Below are 19,461 nucleotides of genomic sequence, written 5' to 3'. Positions count from 1 at the left end.
TATCTGTTCACATGTATTGAACTCTTTTCTAAGTATAGTTATTTCTGAACTTCGAAAGGTAACTGCATCACAGGAAATCACATTATATTATCCCTAATTGGCCTCAGGTTATCTGCTTTGGGGAGGGTAGGAGAGAGATATTAAGGATTTATCAGCTGCAAAAGCATTTGAATCCTAGTGATACCACATTTGCATACCGTTTTGGAATATATCGTCTCCCAGTGCCTCAGGTACGAGTTAATGGAAATCATCAAGCTTAAGGTTTTGTGACACAGGGAGATCAGCAATATCTGAAAGCCATAGTTAACTGCAGTAGAACTGCTGCAAGCAGGTTGCACACCATCCTGATGGGAGGTCTTGTTTCTACAGCCTGTCATTGTTGAGTGACCCATCAGAGGTTGCAGGATGGAAAAGGGCACAGCATTTGATTCTGTTGTTTGTTAAGATATAACAAAGACAATCAATGTTAAAATTATTTTAGAAAAATTATAACTTTATCTTAGCAATTTTACCTACAGTAATTTATCTGGATGACCAAACAGCAGGCCGTGTTGGGTGACAAGGCCGGCAGAGGGTTAGTGAGGGATGACCAAATGACTGAACAGCAGGCTGCATGGGGCGACCAGGTTGGCAGGGGGACAGCTGGTGGTGATGAGGCCATGGGGGGGGGGGGCAGTTGGGGGCAACCAGGCCAGAAGGGGGGGCAGTTGGTGGCAACCAGGCCAGCAGGGGGGATAAGGGGTGACAAGGCTGGTGGGGGGGGGGGCAGTTACGGGTGACCAGGCCAGTGGGGGGGCAGTTGGGGGCAATCAGGCCAACAGACAGAGGCGGTTAGGGGTGACAGGCTGGCAGGGGGGTCAGTTAGGGGCAATCAGGTAGGCAGGCGGGTCAGCAGTTAGGAGCCAGCAGTCCCGGATTGTGAGAGGGATGTCTGACTGCCGTTTTAGGCCCGATCCTGGGGGCAATCGGACATCCCCCAAGGGGTCCCAGATTGGAAAGTGTGTAGGCTGGGCTGAGGGGACCCCCATGCCCCAAACACACAAATTTTGTGCACCAGGCCTCTAGTGGTGCACTATATCTAGGATAGAATAAATAGATTATGATGCATTCATGCAATGGGTGATAGCAGCCATTAAGAAAAATATGTAAGTGTGAACACATGGTCCTAAACACATAGTTACATTTAAGGAAAAGATTTCAAAATAATGTGATCCATTAATACGCACAAATATATGCACACATTATTATTTTGGTTTATCTTTCAGAATAATCTGCATTGAAACAGTAGCAATGATTTGATAGGTTTATTTTTAGAAACAGAATGCACAGGCTATTTAAGCATGTAAATTTGCACAATTTTCAGAAAATACAGCATTGGTCTTTTTTTTTTATTTTACTTTAAATGTAAGGTATCATACGAAAAAGCCATTTTGGCAACTTTTAGTAGCATAACAAAGCAATGAATTTAAGAGCTCAGCAATAGCACTGAAAATGAAAATTTTAAAGTGTGCATTGACTTTTAGGACCGCCTGTTGAATATTAAACATTGAAATTGCTAGTGCCTAAAGCATTTTATTCAGCATAATGTATATAAACCTTGGAACTATTTTCAGGCACTAGTTTTAATAAATGAAGAGCAAGGTTGAGAAGGAAGTTTACTACAAAAAAAGTTTGTTTTAAAATAAATTATTTTAGCTACTGCTTGTATTGAAACTTTGTCTTTAAAACGTGTAAAGTTGGAAAAACTGCATGTGTGATTAGTATTTGAATGTTTTGACAATTTAAATTAAGTAGCAGCACACTGTTAAATGAGCTCAAGAGTCTCAAATCATTTGCAATTTAAATTGTATGCACTATACAAGGTTTGCATTTAAAGTGTAAAAATATAAGAAATTTGACAAGAGGTAAAAAATAACAGCCTAAGTCATGTGTAAGTCAAAATAGAAAATTAAACAATTGGTGTTACATTGGGTTTGAATTACCTAGTTTTGGGTTTGAAAAGAATACTTGATAGCCTTAACATTCATCCATGTTGTCACAAAAAAGACAATATTTCACCTTTTTTATGGCTGAATAGTATTCCATTATTTATATATACCACATCTTATTAGTCCATTCATCCATCAGTAGACACTTAGGTCATTTTCATATTGTGGCTATTATGAAGAATGATGCAATAAATATATGGGCACATATAGCTCTTCAAATTAGTATTGTTGTTGCAGGCACACAGAACATTAGGGAAAGTGTTATCACACAGTCTCCTGAATCAGAGGGAGAGGGCTAGCCTTCTTCAGTTCTTCTCTTTTCCTATGAATGGTTTCAAAGGAGTGACTCCAGATAATTGCATTGTGTTAAAGCGAATTTATTAATAAAGTGATTTAGTAAGAAATTAAAGCATGCAAATTTATTAAAGGAGCAAGGGAAACACATCTATCATCCAACATAAAAAGTGGATGGGCTCTTTAGGCGAAGCTGAGGAGGGAGATGGGAGGGGGGGTATCTCCCTTATATACTTTTCTGGGTATAGATTTTAAAATTCCTCTGCTGAATAACTTGTTACAGATTAAATTTCAAGGTCCCTCCCTTTACTTCGTTGTGGCTTTCCCAGAATTTGGGAGAGGCACCTGGGGACTTTATCTTGCCAAGCCCAGAGACTGCTGGCTTTTCTGTTTAGGGAGTGGGAGGAGGCAAGACTGCACTCTTCCTTCCTATTCCCTCCCCTCCCCTCTACTGTCTTTGGAGAGACATTAACCATTTGCTCACAAGTGTCTTTGTTTGGGGAGAGATAAGGACTTGTTATTTACAAGCTGTCTGCAGGCTGCCAAATTGTTTGGCCTTGTTTAATTTTCTTGTCTCAGTGTCCCTTAGAATTTTTCTAGCTTCTCGCTATTCTGTAACATTTTCACATTCTTTGGATAAATACCCAGAACAGGAATTGATGGAAACTAGACTTTCTGTGCTCAGCAACATTGAGATTGTATACCTGAAACTTATATGTTATTAGCCAATGTTACCTCCACTCAAAAAACAAAAACAAAACTAATAATTAATTAGTAATCTCAAAGAATTCAGTGTTATCTTTATCTTTCCAACCTGATTTAATATGGCCCAATGTTCTCGAGTTCGGTGTGCATTAAAATACTACTGCATTTCATAAATGTACATGGCATGATGTTTTCATATGAAAAATTGATCCACAGTAAATTAATGAAAGGCCTGGTTGATTTAGACAGTGTAATTCTTGGTATATTATACAGTGACCTTAAGAGACATTATTTTAACAAAATTTAGTGTTTCATCTTAAGATGATTTGGAGTCAGAAAGGCATTCATTTACATCCTAGCTCTTATATCACAGCTGGTTTAGAGAACATCTTGAGTCCCACTCTTAATGCTTTTGAGAGCCATTTGCGAAAAAGTCAACATTTGAACAATCAGATTCAGTGATTAAAAATGTAAAAATATGTTTATATTTAATGTAAACCTAAATTTTAAAATAAAGATTAGGTCTATCTACTATTTTTTGAAATAAATAAAAAGAGCTAGAAAAGATTTTATGATGCCACCCTGAATCAAATTGAATAGTATTGGGACACAGTTCTTTATTTTTGTATTAGATTTATATTTTAATGCTGTAAATTTGGAAATCATTTTTGAGTATTTCTGATGGAACTTTTACTGCTCTGACGTGAGTTTGCAGTGATGACTAGAAAAGAATGTCGTTATTTCTATCTATTCCTCTGTTGCTTCTTTGATGCATGGAAATAAGTCCATTTCTGCTTAGCTCTCTTTTTCTGCCTAGATGACTTAGAAGTAGAGAAACTATGTCTCAAATAGTTTTTAAATGATTTCACCTGTTCTCATTTCTGGTGAGCCTTCCATTGCTTTTTTTAATGTGTTGCTAGGCAATGTCTTAACTTTTCTTTATTTCTTGTGATTCCTTAGCTTATCCATGTTGTAGATAAGTTTTGAGTAAAGGTCACAGACACACAATATGCCATTTCTACCCTGCATTTTAAGCTCTCTATGGCCCAAGAATAACCACATTCAATCTGAAGAGAATGGGATACTATTCATTTTCAGTTCTATTAGCAAAAATTCTGCCCAACAATTTAAACATAGGGAGAAATATAATTACATGAATGAATAGCCAGCTGCTTCCTGCATTCCTCTTATATCTCATGGGGCAGAATAAAAATGACTGCAATTATATTTCAAATCTCAGAAGGATATTAATGTGATAGTTTTAGCAATAGCTTTCTTATTTTTTCTAAAGTTGTGTTTAATAAAAAGAATGACTGGTAATTTGTGCAATATTACATTTTATTAGAAGTAATTACTATTTAATATATTCTATGTTACATAACATAAAACATCTTTCTGGGACATACACCATTCAAGGGTAAAACTTCATGAAATGCCAATTTTTTTATTATACATTTTTTGATAATATTTTATATTGATAATATTTACTTAAAATATTTTAGCAAGAAATGATTTGTTTCTTTATCTATGGTGTTATATTTTTCAAATTTAATTACTTTATGATAAAAATTTTAAAAAATTAGAAATTCTTGCCTGGTCGATGTCTCTCAGTGGTTAAGGTCAACACAAGAACCAGAAAGTCACTATTTAATTCCTGGTCAGGACACTTGCCCAGGTTGCAGGCTCAATCCCCAGTAGGAGGCATGCAGAAGGCAGCTGTTCCATGATTCTCTATCATTATTGATGTTTCTATCTCTCTCTAAAATCAATAAAAAACATATTTTTAAAAAATTAGAAATTCTCCACACTCAATGTTCATAATATTTGGAAGCATAAAAATGATCCCTTTTCTTTAAACCTGCTTAAATTATAAAGTTAAATAAAAAAACAATCTTAAATGTCATGAAGTGCCTGTTTCAGAGTATATTGAAAATGTACAAAGTGTGTTTTTTGGTAGTAGGCTTGTATTTGTACTAGTAACCTAGATACACTGAAAAGTACAAGTAGCTTTAAAAGAAACACTATATGGCTTTGTTACCCTACTTAAAGTGTGTGGGGGGGAGGGGGACAAGAAAATCTTATTTGTTTAGCATCAATGGATGTGCCTTTCCACTTATTACAACCGGATTTTCATTCTTTTAATTTAGTTTGTGCTGCTGTTTTTAATTATGAAGACACAGGGTACTGTCAAATTCAAGTTGATATCCTAATCAAGTAGATGATGATAATAAGCATGAAATGAACATGTGAATGTGCATATAAATACAACCCTCAGGTCCTCTTATAAGAAGTAGTAACTAGCACTGGCTGGTGTGTCTCAGTTGGTTGGAGCACTGCCCAGTACACCAAAAGGTTGCAGGTTCAATTCTCAGTCAAGGCACATTTCTAAGTTGCAGTTTTTCCCAGATCACGTGTGTGCTGGAGGCAACTGATCAATGTTTCACTCTCACATAGATGTTCCTCTTTCTCTTTCCCTCTCCCTTCCTCTCTCTCTAAAATCAATAAAAACATGTCATTGGGTGAGGATAAAAAAGTAGTAACTAATCAATAAATGATCTGCATGCATAGTATATGCATCTGATTGACATGCAGCTGAAGTAACTACCAAATATTGAGCGCTCCCTTTGTGCTAGACATTGTATTAAATGGCCTGCATAGTTGTTATAATTCATCCTTTGCTACAACCCTATGTGCTATTTATTATCAACTGTATTTTACAAATGAAGAATTGATCAACTTATTAAGGAAATTAGCCCCAAATTGCTCACCTAATCTTTGATAGAACTCAGCCAAATCCTTGTTTGTAATGCTAAATTGCATTAACACTTAGCTATTTTCCCCCTGCTTTTCATATAAAAAATACCTTAGGAATCAGACCAAATAAAAAAATATATATATTTATATTTTTTGCCTAAATATTAGCACCAAAAGATAAGTAAGTCTTCTTAGCTATGATAGCAGTTCTGATGGGAGAAAATGATGCGTGAATAATCCTTTCTATAAATTATAGGTAAAGTAACCCCTTTATTTGTATTCTACTAGACGACATGAGCTTCAAATAAACTTTAAAAAATCATCTCACATCATATCCTCCCACTTGGTGACAATGCCTTGCTATGTTTCCATATATCTGTCAACATGTTTTCTTTGAAAGGATAAATTTTTTCTTTTCAATGTGTTATAATGGATACACTCCTCTAGATTTCTTACCCCCTTTTAGTCTTAGAGTATCTTACAATGGTTAATGTGCTAGTTTTGCTTAAAGAGGCTTTTATTTTTTTCTACGCTTGATTTTAGAAATAGAAGGTGAAAAGTACCAAATACTTTGCTGCCACAAGAAAATGAAACAATCTCCCAGTTCCTTCAGTCATGAGACTGAATTTTGAAGTAAATTGTTTACCTCAGGAATCCTCTGTGAATTGTCTTAAAGTTGAAGTTGATTGTCTTCCACCACTCATACAGTGGTAATGAAGAAAATGTTGTGAGAGCATACACACAAAGTCAACATAGAGAAATATGCATATATGCGCGCGTGCGCGCACACACACTCACACACACACACACACACACACATATATACACACATATATATATATATATATATATATATATATATATACTTTTTTTTTCATGGCAAGTAAGGAGAACCTGTGCATTTTTCTTTGTTATTAATATGCTTTTTTTTTTTTTTGTGAGTGAGAGGAAAGAAGAGAGAGAGAGAAAAATATATGGGCTATCTCCTGCACGCACCCCAACGGGAGACCCAGCCTGCAACCTGGGCATGTGCCCTGGCCAGGAATTGTATCAGCATCTTTCAGTGCACAGGACAATGCTCAGTCAACTGAGCCACACTGGCCAGAGCAAACCTGTGCATTTTAATTCCTTCTCAACAAAACTGGACTGCATTGCTGCCAACCACCATGTAGAATATTATGTTAAATTTTAATTGCTATTCCTATATTCGTTTTCTTAATTTTCACTTTAGCCAGACTAGAAATCTCTATCTCACTAGAAGAAGAACATTTTTGTACATTGCACAAAGATTTTTTGGTACAATGTTTTATGTAAACATTTATACATGTCATCCTCTATAATGTTAGGTGGTTCTTCTCAGAGACATTAATCAATAAACATGTTTATTATTATTAGATTAGAATTACAATTAGTAGTAAGGCAGGGTAATAAATTAAAGTGCCAACAAAATTCATTTTTGGTTGTTGGAAAATGAATATTAAAAATGGCATTGTTTTTCTTCAGGTTATTTTTTTCTCTAATAATAGCAGTAGGGCACTTTCTAATGAATGCAAAATTAATTAGTCAGTTGTAAAGGTCATGAGATTAATTTGTGGAGGAGATTGGCTTATGCATTCTTAGTTCATGATTTTGGTTTACCAACTATCATAGTGTTTTTCAACTCTGGTTTTACATAAAAATTGCTTCTAGGATATTAAGAAAATGTCTGTTGTTGGATTCCGCTATTTGAGCTGGTGATGTAGTAGTAAGTCTGAGACTAGATGTGGAATTGATTTTAAAAGTTCGTTTAGAGGTTCTCATATGAAATAATTTTAGAACCAGGTGTCTATCTTAATTAGATTGCCTTTATTTGATAATAGATCCACACAGAATGCTAGTTGACATTACTGCCAATGACTGATTAATTCATTTCTTTCTTTCTTTTTTTTAATCCTCACCTAAGGATATTTTTCCCATTGCTTTTATAGAGAGTGGAAGGAAGTGAAGGAAGGGAAGGAGGAAGGGAAAGGGAGAGGGAGAGGGAGAGGGAGAGGGAGGGGGAGAAGGAGAGGGAGGGGGAGAGGGAAAAGAAGAGGGAGGGGGAGAGGGAGAGGGAGAGGGAGATGAGAGAGAGACATATTGATAGGTTGCCTCCCCCATGCACCCTGAACCAGAGTGGGAAGTGAACCCATAACCCAGGTACATGCCGTTGGCCTGGAATCAAACCCATGACCCTTTGGTGAGAAGGCCAATGCTCTAACCATGGAGAAGCACCAACCAGGGCTTCATTTGTCTCTTGATCTTGGACTATGGAAGGGAAACATTTATTCTCCTTTTTTGAGTTTCTTACAGAACACGTGCTCCTCCATCTTAACTCCCAAGGGTTCTGTGTATAGTTAGAAATTTAAACTATCATCTGTTTTGGGAAATAATACAAGATTAAAAGAAATTTAAAAAAGGAAGTTCATTTTACTTTTAAGTGGGTTATTGGCCACATGACCTGTGTCGTTGTACTATAATCTGGAGAACTTAAACTTGATGAACTAAGAGCAGTAGAAACACTGGAGTAGAAAACTTCTCTCATTATATTATCACTAGAGGCCCTTTGCATGAAGATTTGTGCAATAGGTCTTCTTTCTCCTGGCTGCTGGCACCGGTTTTCCTCCAGCACCCGGGACCCAGGCCGTTGGTCTGGCTGCAGCAGAGAAACCAAGCCTCTTCATTCTTCAGTCGTCTTCAGTCTTCTTCAGTCTTAGCTCTGTGCCTGCATATGCAAATTAACCACCATCTTTGTTGGGTTAATTTGCATACTCATCTTGATTGGCTGGTGGGCGTAGCCGAGTGACACCAATTTTCATGTTTCTCTTTTATTAGTGTAGATTAATTTATTTTTAAGTAATATTCTTTGGACTTTTTTATTAAGGCAAAAATCCCTAGCATGACTGACTTCAGAGACAGCATAGAGTCTTCTGAAAAATTCACAGCCAGGCTTTGTAGAAGAAGAGACCCTGGGTTTAAACAGACCGAAGAATAGGCAGGCTTACTTCCTGAGTCTCGAGGGGCAAAAAGAGAGATGGAAACACAGACCACTGCAAACATGAGGAGGGTCCCTAAGATCAACCTTCTGGAGTCTGCCTGTACTTTTCTCTTTACCCCAATTCTCATTTCATATATAAAGTCCCTAAACAGAAGGCCTCAACCTCATCAGCTATAAAATAAACTGTGGCAACTATAGAAAAATCTCTGTAAGTCAAATTACCAGTTTCATTACATTTTAGTAAACATTTTATAGAACTCGATAGGTCAAACTATTCCTTTAATTTATTATGATAATGTAAAACTTATATGAAAGAGGATTTTCTTAATAGTCAAGGGTAGAATAGAACTTCTGCTGTTCCTTTTCGCCACCCAACATATTTAAGTTCAAGCACCATATAGTTGCAAAACAGACATGTAGCAAAAACAAATGAGAAAACAACTAATTCTAGAATACTAGACGAGAATGTCCATTTATTACCTAGTGGGGCTGCCATGAGGATTGGGGGTTGATAGTGAACTCGCCCTTCTGTGCTGATTCCAGGTTGCACCTAATGAAAGAAAATGAGGCCTGGAATAGATTCTTCCCTCCCAACCTTCTGAAGGAATCAACCCTGCCTACACCTTGATCTTACCTCCAGAACTGCTGCAAAATAAGTTTATGTGGTTTAAGCCACACAATCTGTGGTACTTGCTTTTTTAAATATGTTTTTATTGATTTCAGAGAGGAAGGGAGAGGGAGAGAGAGATAGAAACAATGATGAGAGAATCATTGATCAGCTGCCTCCTGCATGCCCCCTACTAGGGACTGAGTCAGCAACCCAGGCATGTGACCTGACCTGGAATTGAACTGCGACCTCCTGGTTCACAATCCGATGCTCAACCATTGAGCCAGGCAGGTGGGCTGTGGTACTTTTTATGATAGTCTTACCAAAGTCATATAGTGATGGTCAAGTCCTGTAATTGGATAGAATAATTTGTCAGTATTATTCTGGGAGGAGAAAGTTATTTATATCTCCTAACATGGGCCTGTAAGTACTAGATCAACACAAGAACTCCTAACTCCTAAAATAATGTAGGCTTTACATTTTATAAAATATATATATCTTAGTAAGAAAAATTATAAGTAGCAAAACAATTGCTAAGAAATAAGCTAGGTCTGTATCTAATGTAATATAAGAGGGTACTCTAATGTCAAAGGAAATAATGGTTGCTTTAAATTAAACACTTGAAAAGAATGACCATATCTTCAATGCCAGAAATGCTTTATTAAATTTATAATGAGTGACAGTAATATAAGCACGATGGCTGAGATACTAGTATTATTGCAACTGTGTGAAGTTGACTGTACCCTAGAAATAGGATGTTATTGATTACCTGGAGTCATTTTATGTTTATAAAGGTTTCATGACTATTAAGTGACTGTACTTTCTATTTCCACATTTAAATGTTACTTAAACAGAACATGTGGGTTGAATATAGAAAGTGATTGTATCTAGTGAATGTTTGTTTTGATTTTTCCAGTTTTAAAATATAGATGGTGGTAAAATATAAATCCTGCATGCATTACCCATTGCAACTGAGCTCAATTCTTTTTTAGTGTCATTTCGAGTTCCTTGTTGCCATAGTTGCTGCTAAGAAAATGCATTTTTCTAAAAGATTTATAAATAATGATTGCAATGTTTTTAGCTCTTTGTAGTGAAATACAATATCCAATGCCTCTGAGAAGAATATAAATTCAAGCACTAGGGAGCCATTCAGGTCACACTTGAGTGTTGTTACAAGTAGGGCAGGAAAAGTGTCGTGCTGGTATCCATTAATGTGTACTCTCCTGCCCACTCAAAAAATAAATTCCCTGTAGTTAGTGTCTGAAGACATACATAAGGCTGTCTTTAAGCTTTATATCTGCTTTTGTTACTATAACATTTTGTAAAACCAATAAACAAAAATGATTGCTTTTATTAACCCTCCTCTTTTCTAATATTGCTTGCTGTCGTCATTCTTCTAAATGCTAAATTAAAATATTTAGCTTGTATGAACATGTTTTGCCAAATGTATGCATTCTTAATAGCTCTGAAAATTAGGTAAATTCTAATATACCTAATTAATTTTTCCTCCAAATATCAGAAACTCTTTATTAATTGAATAATTAAGTTGTTCAACCTATAGTACCTGGCATTTGAAGTAGAAAATATACCCAAACTCTCAAAAACAGAAAATACAAAATGATGATCAAGCAACATAAGTGTCTACCACTCAGGCATTTAAACAAATAAATGTTTCGCTATACACTCATACACAGGAATGTTAGCTTTTATTACTTGTGGCCATAATCACCACTTTTCTCACTTGCGTCCCATTTTTAACATACCTAGTGAAAATTCCTGTTTCTTATTTGATAACATTTTTTTTCTCTTGATTTTACATTTTGGTTCTACTTCCCCAAAGTGTCACCTTTTGCTGGAGCTGACCAGCAGCCCCTGAACAACGAATGAACAAATTACTCAGACACAGTTTGACTGTGAAAGAGAGGGCTAAGGGGCCCCTGGCTTTAGTAGCCAGGGCAACCTTGATTGCATGCCTCATTAGGCTTTTATTGGAATTTTTATCTTTAGATATAATCAGTAGGGTGAGTAATCTTGGGAGGACACATGTGTTTACATTTTCTCTAGGTAAGGACATCCAGGGATAAGCATAAGGATTCCAGTAAACACCGGGGTTCTACACATGCACAGACTTGTTTGGAAAGGTCAAGAAATAATTAGGGGCGCTGCCTTCAACACTCCCCTAAGTCGGAATTCTGATAAACAGGGCAGGAGGCCTTCCACACACTTCCCTTTTATCAGAATGTCCTCCTTACAAACTTTCCAACCAAGTCTCATGCTTCCCAATAACTTTTTTTTGTGTGTCTATCAGAATATGAAAAGGAAAAGAATCAAACATACATGATTCATGTACTGTCTTGATATGAAACTAAACATTTTTCTCTGGCAGATTGTGGTATATTTAAAAAACAAACTAGACATAAAGTCATATGATCTGAATTTAGTTTCCAGTTCTGCTAGTAACTAGTGATGTGTTTTAAATAAATAATCTAATGAAGATGAATTTTTATTTCACCATTACAAAAATAAAAGGGACGATAACAGATTTTGATAACAGTTATTAAATAGAAAAATACAGACCATATGCCACTCGGTAGAAGTTTATGTTCCTCTTCCCTCTAAATTTTGCTCTTATCTGAAATCCTAAAGCACATAGAAACTTTGCTAAACATTTGTATGTGAATAGTGTTATAATAGTTTTATCTTTACTGGCAATTATTTAAGTTGCTACCATTGGAAATAATTAGACACACCTACATGATACAAAATAAATGATGATTTTATGGTTTCTTAAAATTTGAACTGCATATTTGAATTGAGAAGGTATCACAAATACACAAGGTAAAATTTGAGGAACAAATAGTGTAAATCAATGCTAAGATCTTTGGACTTTAATTAGCTTGGATGCTAAACTACACGCGACTGCAACATGGAAGGGAAGCTCTGGACACTGGCCTTGCTTTTGATTTTGCTGAACTCCTAGCTGCCCCTCTTTCAGGACTGGCTTGGGGGAGATGGGACATTGGAACCTCAGAAAATTAACTTTACGCATAACAAGGCTTTTTCCACATCCCATCCTCCCCTGGGGGCTTCTGAAGATGCTTATTTCAGTGGTGCCCCAAGAACCTCATTCCCACTGGTGTCTGGGAAATCTGGCCCATACATTCCTCCTGCAACATAGTTGTATAATGCACCACACAGTAAGATTCTCCTTCCTGTCTTGTGTGAACATTTTCATTAATTTTCACCTTGTCTTAGCTTACAAAATATTTAAGGTTGCTTACAAATCATTAAAAAATTAAATAAGCAGAGTCAACTGATAATGCAATAAAATCAACCTTACTTTTATGATCAGAAAGTAATTTCTCCAGGATGTTTTTCATGAATTTTCCTGAGGGATTAAGAGATAAATTAACCGGGAGTTGAGTGGGCAAGGAAAGAATAAATGAACACTATTTTGAGAATTTGGAAAATGGCAAAATGTGTGATTCTTCATATTAAAGATTCACCTCAGAGTTTTTAAACATTGAAACGTTTCTGTTTCAAACAGAATTGAATATTGCATATTTATTAAATATGAAAATCAATCAACATGCTTACTTTGGAGACAGAAAAAGGCCTGCCTGAGGCCCAGCCCCAGCATCCAAATTGTCAGTGGTAACCCAGATTGTCCTCCAAGCAATTCCTAAAGACACAAACACCTTTCTTGATTCTGCTTGTGTTGTTGGCATGAAAAAGATAATAGGTTTCATTGTCAACTGTGAATGGTGCATTATGAAACCCATGGTTAATATAAATGTTAATCAGGGTTATGCTTGTAGCTCCAGGGATTATGGTAATCATGTAGCATATAATGCAAGCGTGGATGTTTCAATTCAAGTGTAAATATGTAGTTAATGAAGGGTACAATCACTTAACAAACTGTCCACACGCACAGTTTAGGAATATCATGCTATAAATCCATTGCTTTACAAAATTTCCTTTTGAAAATAAAACCACCTATTTTGTATTAGTGCCTAAATTAATACATTATTATGGCAAGGAAAAAAATAAGTGAATTAAGCCCTGGCAGGTTTGGCTCAGTGGACAGAGCATCAGCCTGTGAACCAAAGGGTCCCAGGTTCGATTCTGGTCAAGAGCATGTACCTTAGATGCCATCTCCTTCGGGGTGTGTGCAGGAGGCAACCAATAGATGTGTTTCTCTCACATCAGTGTTTCCCTTTATCTTTCCCTCTCTCTTCCACACTCTCTAAAAATCAATGGGAAAATATCCTCGGTGAGGATTAAAAAAAATAAGTGACTTAAGAAAGAAAGTAAGAATATGCATAATGCTACCACTCTGTGTAAACCTCTTTCACATCTTGGAGATCCTAGGCAAGGTTCAGTTCATGCTAATAGTATTAATTTTAATAAAAGAATGCAATTATATAAAAAGAGTTGTAACTTTTTTAGAGGAAAAAACCCTCAATAATATATTACAAACATATTTATCTATCCAAAAACATCTATTCATTTTCAAAATATTGCAAATGGCAAACAATTTCCCATTATATGGGTGAGCAGGAGATTAGCCGATCAATTGTATTATTGCTTTTCTTTCCCCATGTTGGATTAATAATGTGGTTATACCTTGGAATTATTTTTGTCACTGGATTCCCCTGAGCTACCATTGAGCAGAACCAAGGTGCAGCAGCAGTCCTAGCTGGAAGAACACTAGAAAATGAGAAATAGGATACTCAAGATGAGTTTGAACAAATTACAGTATTTCCTAACAACTATATAGATGCTATTTTATTCTCTTCTAGACATCAATGCTTATAGTGTGAAATTTTGTCGGCAGACACATTTTCATTCCTTTATATATGATTTTTTTTCATTGCCTGTGTGTTGCAGTTGTATGTTGATGGATTGGACAATACTAACATGGAAAATAATGAGTTCTCAAAGGCAGTGTGTATACATTTTTTCATAGTTTATGAATATTAGTTTCTGATGGCATTGCTTTTTCACTTCTGTTTCTTTCATTTGTCATCTTTCCTTTAGAAACATCAGCTTGTCACACACTCTTCTCTTTAGCATGTCTATGCTACACCGTCTAATTAATCTATATTATTTTTACGTACAAGTCTGTTTTCCATACCATTTTTTGCAACATTATTTTTATTGTTTGTCTCTGAATTGTATTATATTTTCATTTAAAAAACTTCCTTTGTTATTCTTCCTTTTTGTGTTTATCTTTTAAATATATTACTTTATCTAATGTATAAATTTGTCTGTTTTCTCTGCTTCATGCTCTGCTTCTGATTTGCAGGGACAATGCTCTGTTATCATCTATTTGGTATGTCAGTTTTCTGTTTTTTTCCTTCTTCATCTTCTGTTGGGTCATATTCAAAAGTAAGAGCAAATAAGCTTTTATTTTCTTCTTTTTGTGACCATCAGACCAATGTTGTAGCTTGCTATCTTTGGTTTGTTTTTACTCGTCCTTAAAGAATGTCCAGACAACAGATTTATCCAATGTTTGGAGATGAATAGATTGCCCTTTTGCTTCTTTTGGTACCCTTGTGTTTTGCATAAGTATGATAGATAATGAGATTATATATATATTTCAAGATAAAGGGTGATTAACTAAAAAGAGGACATGATTGGTAGTAGATATCCACATAATTCCTGTTGTTTTCACATGACACCTTCATGTACTTCTTGGTTTTCCACATTCTGAAACATAGTGTGTGAGACAAGTATAAACAAAGTACAGTTAACTTCCTGATTTTCCATCATATCCTCCCCTCTCTTCTTATCTGCTGGGTAATCTATGCAGGGATGTTGTATGGCATAACCAGAACTAACTCACCCAGTGGCCCATTGGAGAACTGATTTGGGATTGCAGCTATGAACACAACATTACTCTTGATTTTTCCTCTCTACTTCCCCATTGTGCAAAGATGGAGAGTCTGAGATAGGATTGGACAAGAAAAATTAATAAGATTAATTTTGAATAAGTCTTTTTTCAGCTAGCCCATAGCTTTAATTAGTCTTTGTTTTCCCTCTAAAAATACTACAATTCCAAGATATTCTCTTATTTATGATCTTGCTCATTGTCTTACTGAATATTCTTATGAAACCTGCCTAGGCTAAAATAGGGATTCCTATCAATTTAAATAGAAGCCCTCTTCTTAGTTCCTATTCTATCTTAAATATCACTGTGTGGTTTCTACAATATGAAATTCTTTTTTGCTAGAGTTTTTTTTCTCTCTATGTATATTTTGTTGGTGGTGATTTATAGTGAAGGAAAACTGCCAGTTGAGAGAAAAATCATTTGCATTTTATAATGCTAAAATAGCAGATGCTTAAAGGCTAAAATGTTAGCTAACATTTAATGTGATTTTAATCAATGACATTAGTTTTATAAATTTAAATCTTTTTAAATTAGATAAAAAGAGTATGATGGCTACTAATTAAAATTTATTAACTAACATTTCTTTTTAAACTCAATATCATAAAATGGCTTAGAATGATTTATTAAGGTAAGCTTTGATTACCTTATAGTCTATGTATTTAAAAACATGCTTTCGTTTTACTGAATTATTCACTAAGGTAACTATAAAGATTAGAGTCTTAACCTTTTTATAAATCGAGATTTCAGTCTGCAAACCCCAGCTAAACTTACAGGACCAAAACAATTCCTCAAATCAATTCATCTACAGCATTCTTTCAGTTCTGTAAATAGCAGGAAGCATAAATTGGCCATATACAAGTTTATAATCTTCTCAAGGTTTACTAGATTATAATCTTTCCATCAGCCTCACAATGTAGTTTTAACACTTCATGAAATACAAAGCTAGACAGGTATAATTATATATAAGGATAAGTTATTTATATTTAAGAAAAATGTTTTATAATTTTGTCTGGCAGTACAGACTTTTATATTACTTTTTTGTAAAATATTTTTTATTTGTTTAGGAGGGGAAGGAAGAGGGAGAGAGAGAAACATCAAAGATGAGAAAGAATCATTGATCTGCTGCCTCCTTCATGTTCCACACTGGGGATTGAGCCTGAAACCCCGACCATGTGCCCTGGCCAGGAATTGAACCATGACCTCCTGGTTCATATGTCAATGCTTAACCATTGAGCCACACCTGGCCAGCCTATATATTACTTTGTAAAGCTTAGATTTACATTGATTTTAAAGTGTTGCCATCCAACATGGTTTGTTTTATCCTACATTGTGAAGATAAAGATATACCCAATTGGCAAAATATGGAAGGTGTAGATCACTTAAATGTTTATTGCTTTTACTTTTCTGTTTTAGACTACTGGAATCTATTTTTAATATTCCTTCCTCTTACAGGATTTCTATAATACTTGCTAGTAATTACTCACGATGCTATATTTTGTAGTATTTCTATGGATCAAATAGAATTTTTAAAATTTTTGTCTTAGGGATAGAATTCAATTTATTTATTTATTCATTTATTTTTAAATATATTTTATTGATTTTTTTACAGAGAGGAAGGGAGAGTGATAGAGAGTTAGAAACATCGATGAGAGAGAAACATCGATCAGCTGCCTCCTGCACACCTCCCACTGGGGATGTGCCCACAACCAAGGTATATGCCCTTGACTGGAATCGAACCTGGGACCCCTTCAGTCCACAGGCCGACGCTCTATCCACTGAGCCAAACCAGTTACAGCTAGAATTCAATTTACATGGATATAATTACTCTCAACAATTATTTAAACTTAGCATTATAAGGCATATTTGCTTTTACTGAAGTTGAAAAGACTATCATTGCTTTTTTTAAAAAAATATATTTTATTGATTTTTTACAGAGAGGAAGGGAGAGAGATAGAGAGTTAGAAACATTCAATGAGAGAGAAACATCGATCAGCTGCCTCCTGCACATCTCCCACTGGGGATGTGCCCGAAACCCAGGTACATGCCCTTGACCGGAATCGGACCCGGGACCCCTTCAGTCCGCAGGCCGACACTCTATCCACTGAGCCAAACCGGTTTCGGCTATCATTGCTTTTTAAAGCGAATTTCTGCTGGAATGCTCACAAATAGGCATTGAGTTTATTTCTAATGAAAAAAATAAATAAAAAGCCAGAAAAACACACAAAGCATTATTAGAATAGATAAAATTTTTCAGCTCAATTTGGCAGCTATCAGAGGTTTATATCATTTGACCTTTAGTTAAAAACTCTAAGACTTCAGGAATAAAGGCTCTATAGTAGCATTAAGTATTATTACTGTTATCTTCATCATCAAAATGCAATCTTTAACTACTTAAGATTCACCTCCCACTGTTGGATACTTTCTGAAATACCTCTGTAATTGCCAAGAGGGCTTTGATGAGTGTATTAAGATTTCCAGCTTCTGAGTGAATTGCCTGTTTAGTAGCAGATAAGCAGACTTCAAGGACCGTTGAGATTATCAACATTCAGTTTCCTCTGATTTCTTCAGTTTCTAATTTCTTTAAAATTCATCTCTTTCTCACTACTGTGAAATCATGCAGGCAAGCATCATATCAAGGAACACAGAAGGAGTTAAAAAAGAAATTCTATTCCTAACTCCATCATTGTCTTTTAATGACCTTGACCTTGAGAAAAATGAATCACCTTCAGAATAGAAGGGGGTGGGGAAGAGCCCAGAGACAGCATGACTTGGAATATTGGGATTATTCAAGAATGTAGTTAATAAGCACGATGTATCTAATCATCTTGTCAGGGATTTGCTGACACTTAAAAAGGAAATATGTCACCCATCCACATGGAATTTTAAATAGAGTTGTCTTTTTATTTTTAAACTACTTTCTACGTTTAAGGCAAAGACATTTGATTGCTAGAGAAAAACATTTTACATCTGAAATAAAATGTAATTACCCACCAGTTTAGATAAGTTTGCATTTCTCATATGTATTATCATCTGACTTTAACTATTGTTAATAGGATATTATTATCTGAAACAATGAGTACACATGAGAATTATCATTAAGAGACCAAAGTGCACATCTTTGATGCCTCCACTACTATACTTGTACATCTTTCCCAGCTCAAGGAAAGACTTGGGCTGTAAGTACCTGCTGTCTATTAACTCCCAAATAAGGAATGAGTTTTGCTTGTAGGACAAATAGAGGAACACAGTAATACAATTTCAGAATTCACCTAAGGAACTGCACGGCACTATTTTTACATATGCAGGAGACAACACAGGGACAGGTGTTCTATTTAAAAACACACCCAATGTGGATAAAAGTTGTTGAACATGTAAACTGCATTTTATTTCTAATCATTTTATGAAGCTCAACAGAAGCCAGAGAACTGACATAGTCTACTTGGTCAGGTTTTCTGTTTGAGAACTCTTTCTTTTTGTGGCTGTTTTTGTAACTTTGTTTGCCTATTTTCTTTAACACATTTACTTAAGTCAGGGCTTCTCTGCCACCCATTTGCCTGTTCTTGTCTACAGTTGAAAGGCTGAAGCTGTCAGGATGCAAATCACATCATTTCTGTCATGCGTTCTTTTTTCGTTCTACTGAGAAGTTAGCAGTTGGAAACAGCTGCAAATTGTCAGGCCTATTACCTAAATCACAAATCAGATCAAAGCTGAGCCACAGACAGAGATGATATATCACATTTCCTCTTTTACCCCCAATAATTTTAAATTTGCCTTGATCATTTGTTTAAAAACTAAATTGATATTTCAGTCATAGTGGCTCACAAGCATGAGCAAGCACCAATGTTGTCCAAATGGTGATAGTTGGAAGCTCCGGTTAAGAAATGATTCTAGAAAAACGGTACTGCTGTAATGGAAAACAATATAAAGATTCCTCCAAAAAATAAAAATAGAACTACCAGGGCAATTCCACGTGTGGGTATTTATTCAAAAGAACTAAAACAGGATCTTGAATAGATATTTGTACTCCGAGGTTCATTGAAGCCTTATTCACAATAGCTAAGAGGTAAAAACAACCTATTCGTCTATCTATGGATAAATGCATAAAGAAAATGTGGTATGTGTATGAAATGGAATGTTATTCAGCCATGAAAAGAAAGAAAATCCTGGCATTTGCAACAACAAACAGAAATTAAGGACACTAAGT

At 35.5% G+C, this 19,461-nt stretch overlaps 1 protein-coding gene across 8 annotated transcripts in view; it reads left to right on the top strand.

Moving 5' to 3' along the window:
• LRRTM4 (leucine rich repeat transmembrane neuronal 4) overlaps positions 1 to 19,461 on the top strand; it is a 932,627-nt gene that overhangs the window by 470,332 nt on the left and 442,834 nt on the right. The window lies entirely within an intron of this gene.

This window comes from Myotis yumanensis, unplaced genomic scaffold (genome assembly GCF_028538775.1).
Source record: "Myotis yumanensis isolate MYYU_CA2020_CCGP unplaced genomic scaffold, mMyoYum1.0.hap1 SCAF_11, whole genome shotgun sequence".
In the NCBI taxonomy this organism is placed as follows: Eukaryota; Metazoa; Chordata; class Mammalia; order Chiroptera; family Vespertilionidae; genus Myotis; species Myotis yumanensis.
The sequence above is the reverse complement of the archived record's forward strand: the minus strand, read 5'-3'. Positions and strand labels throughout refer to the sequence as shown.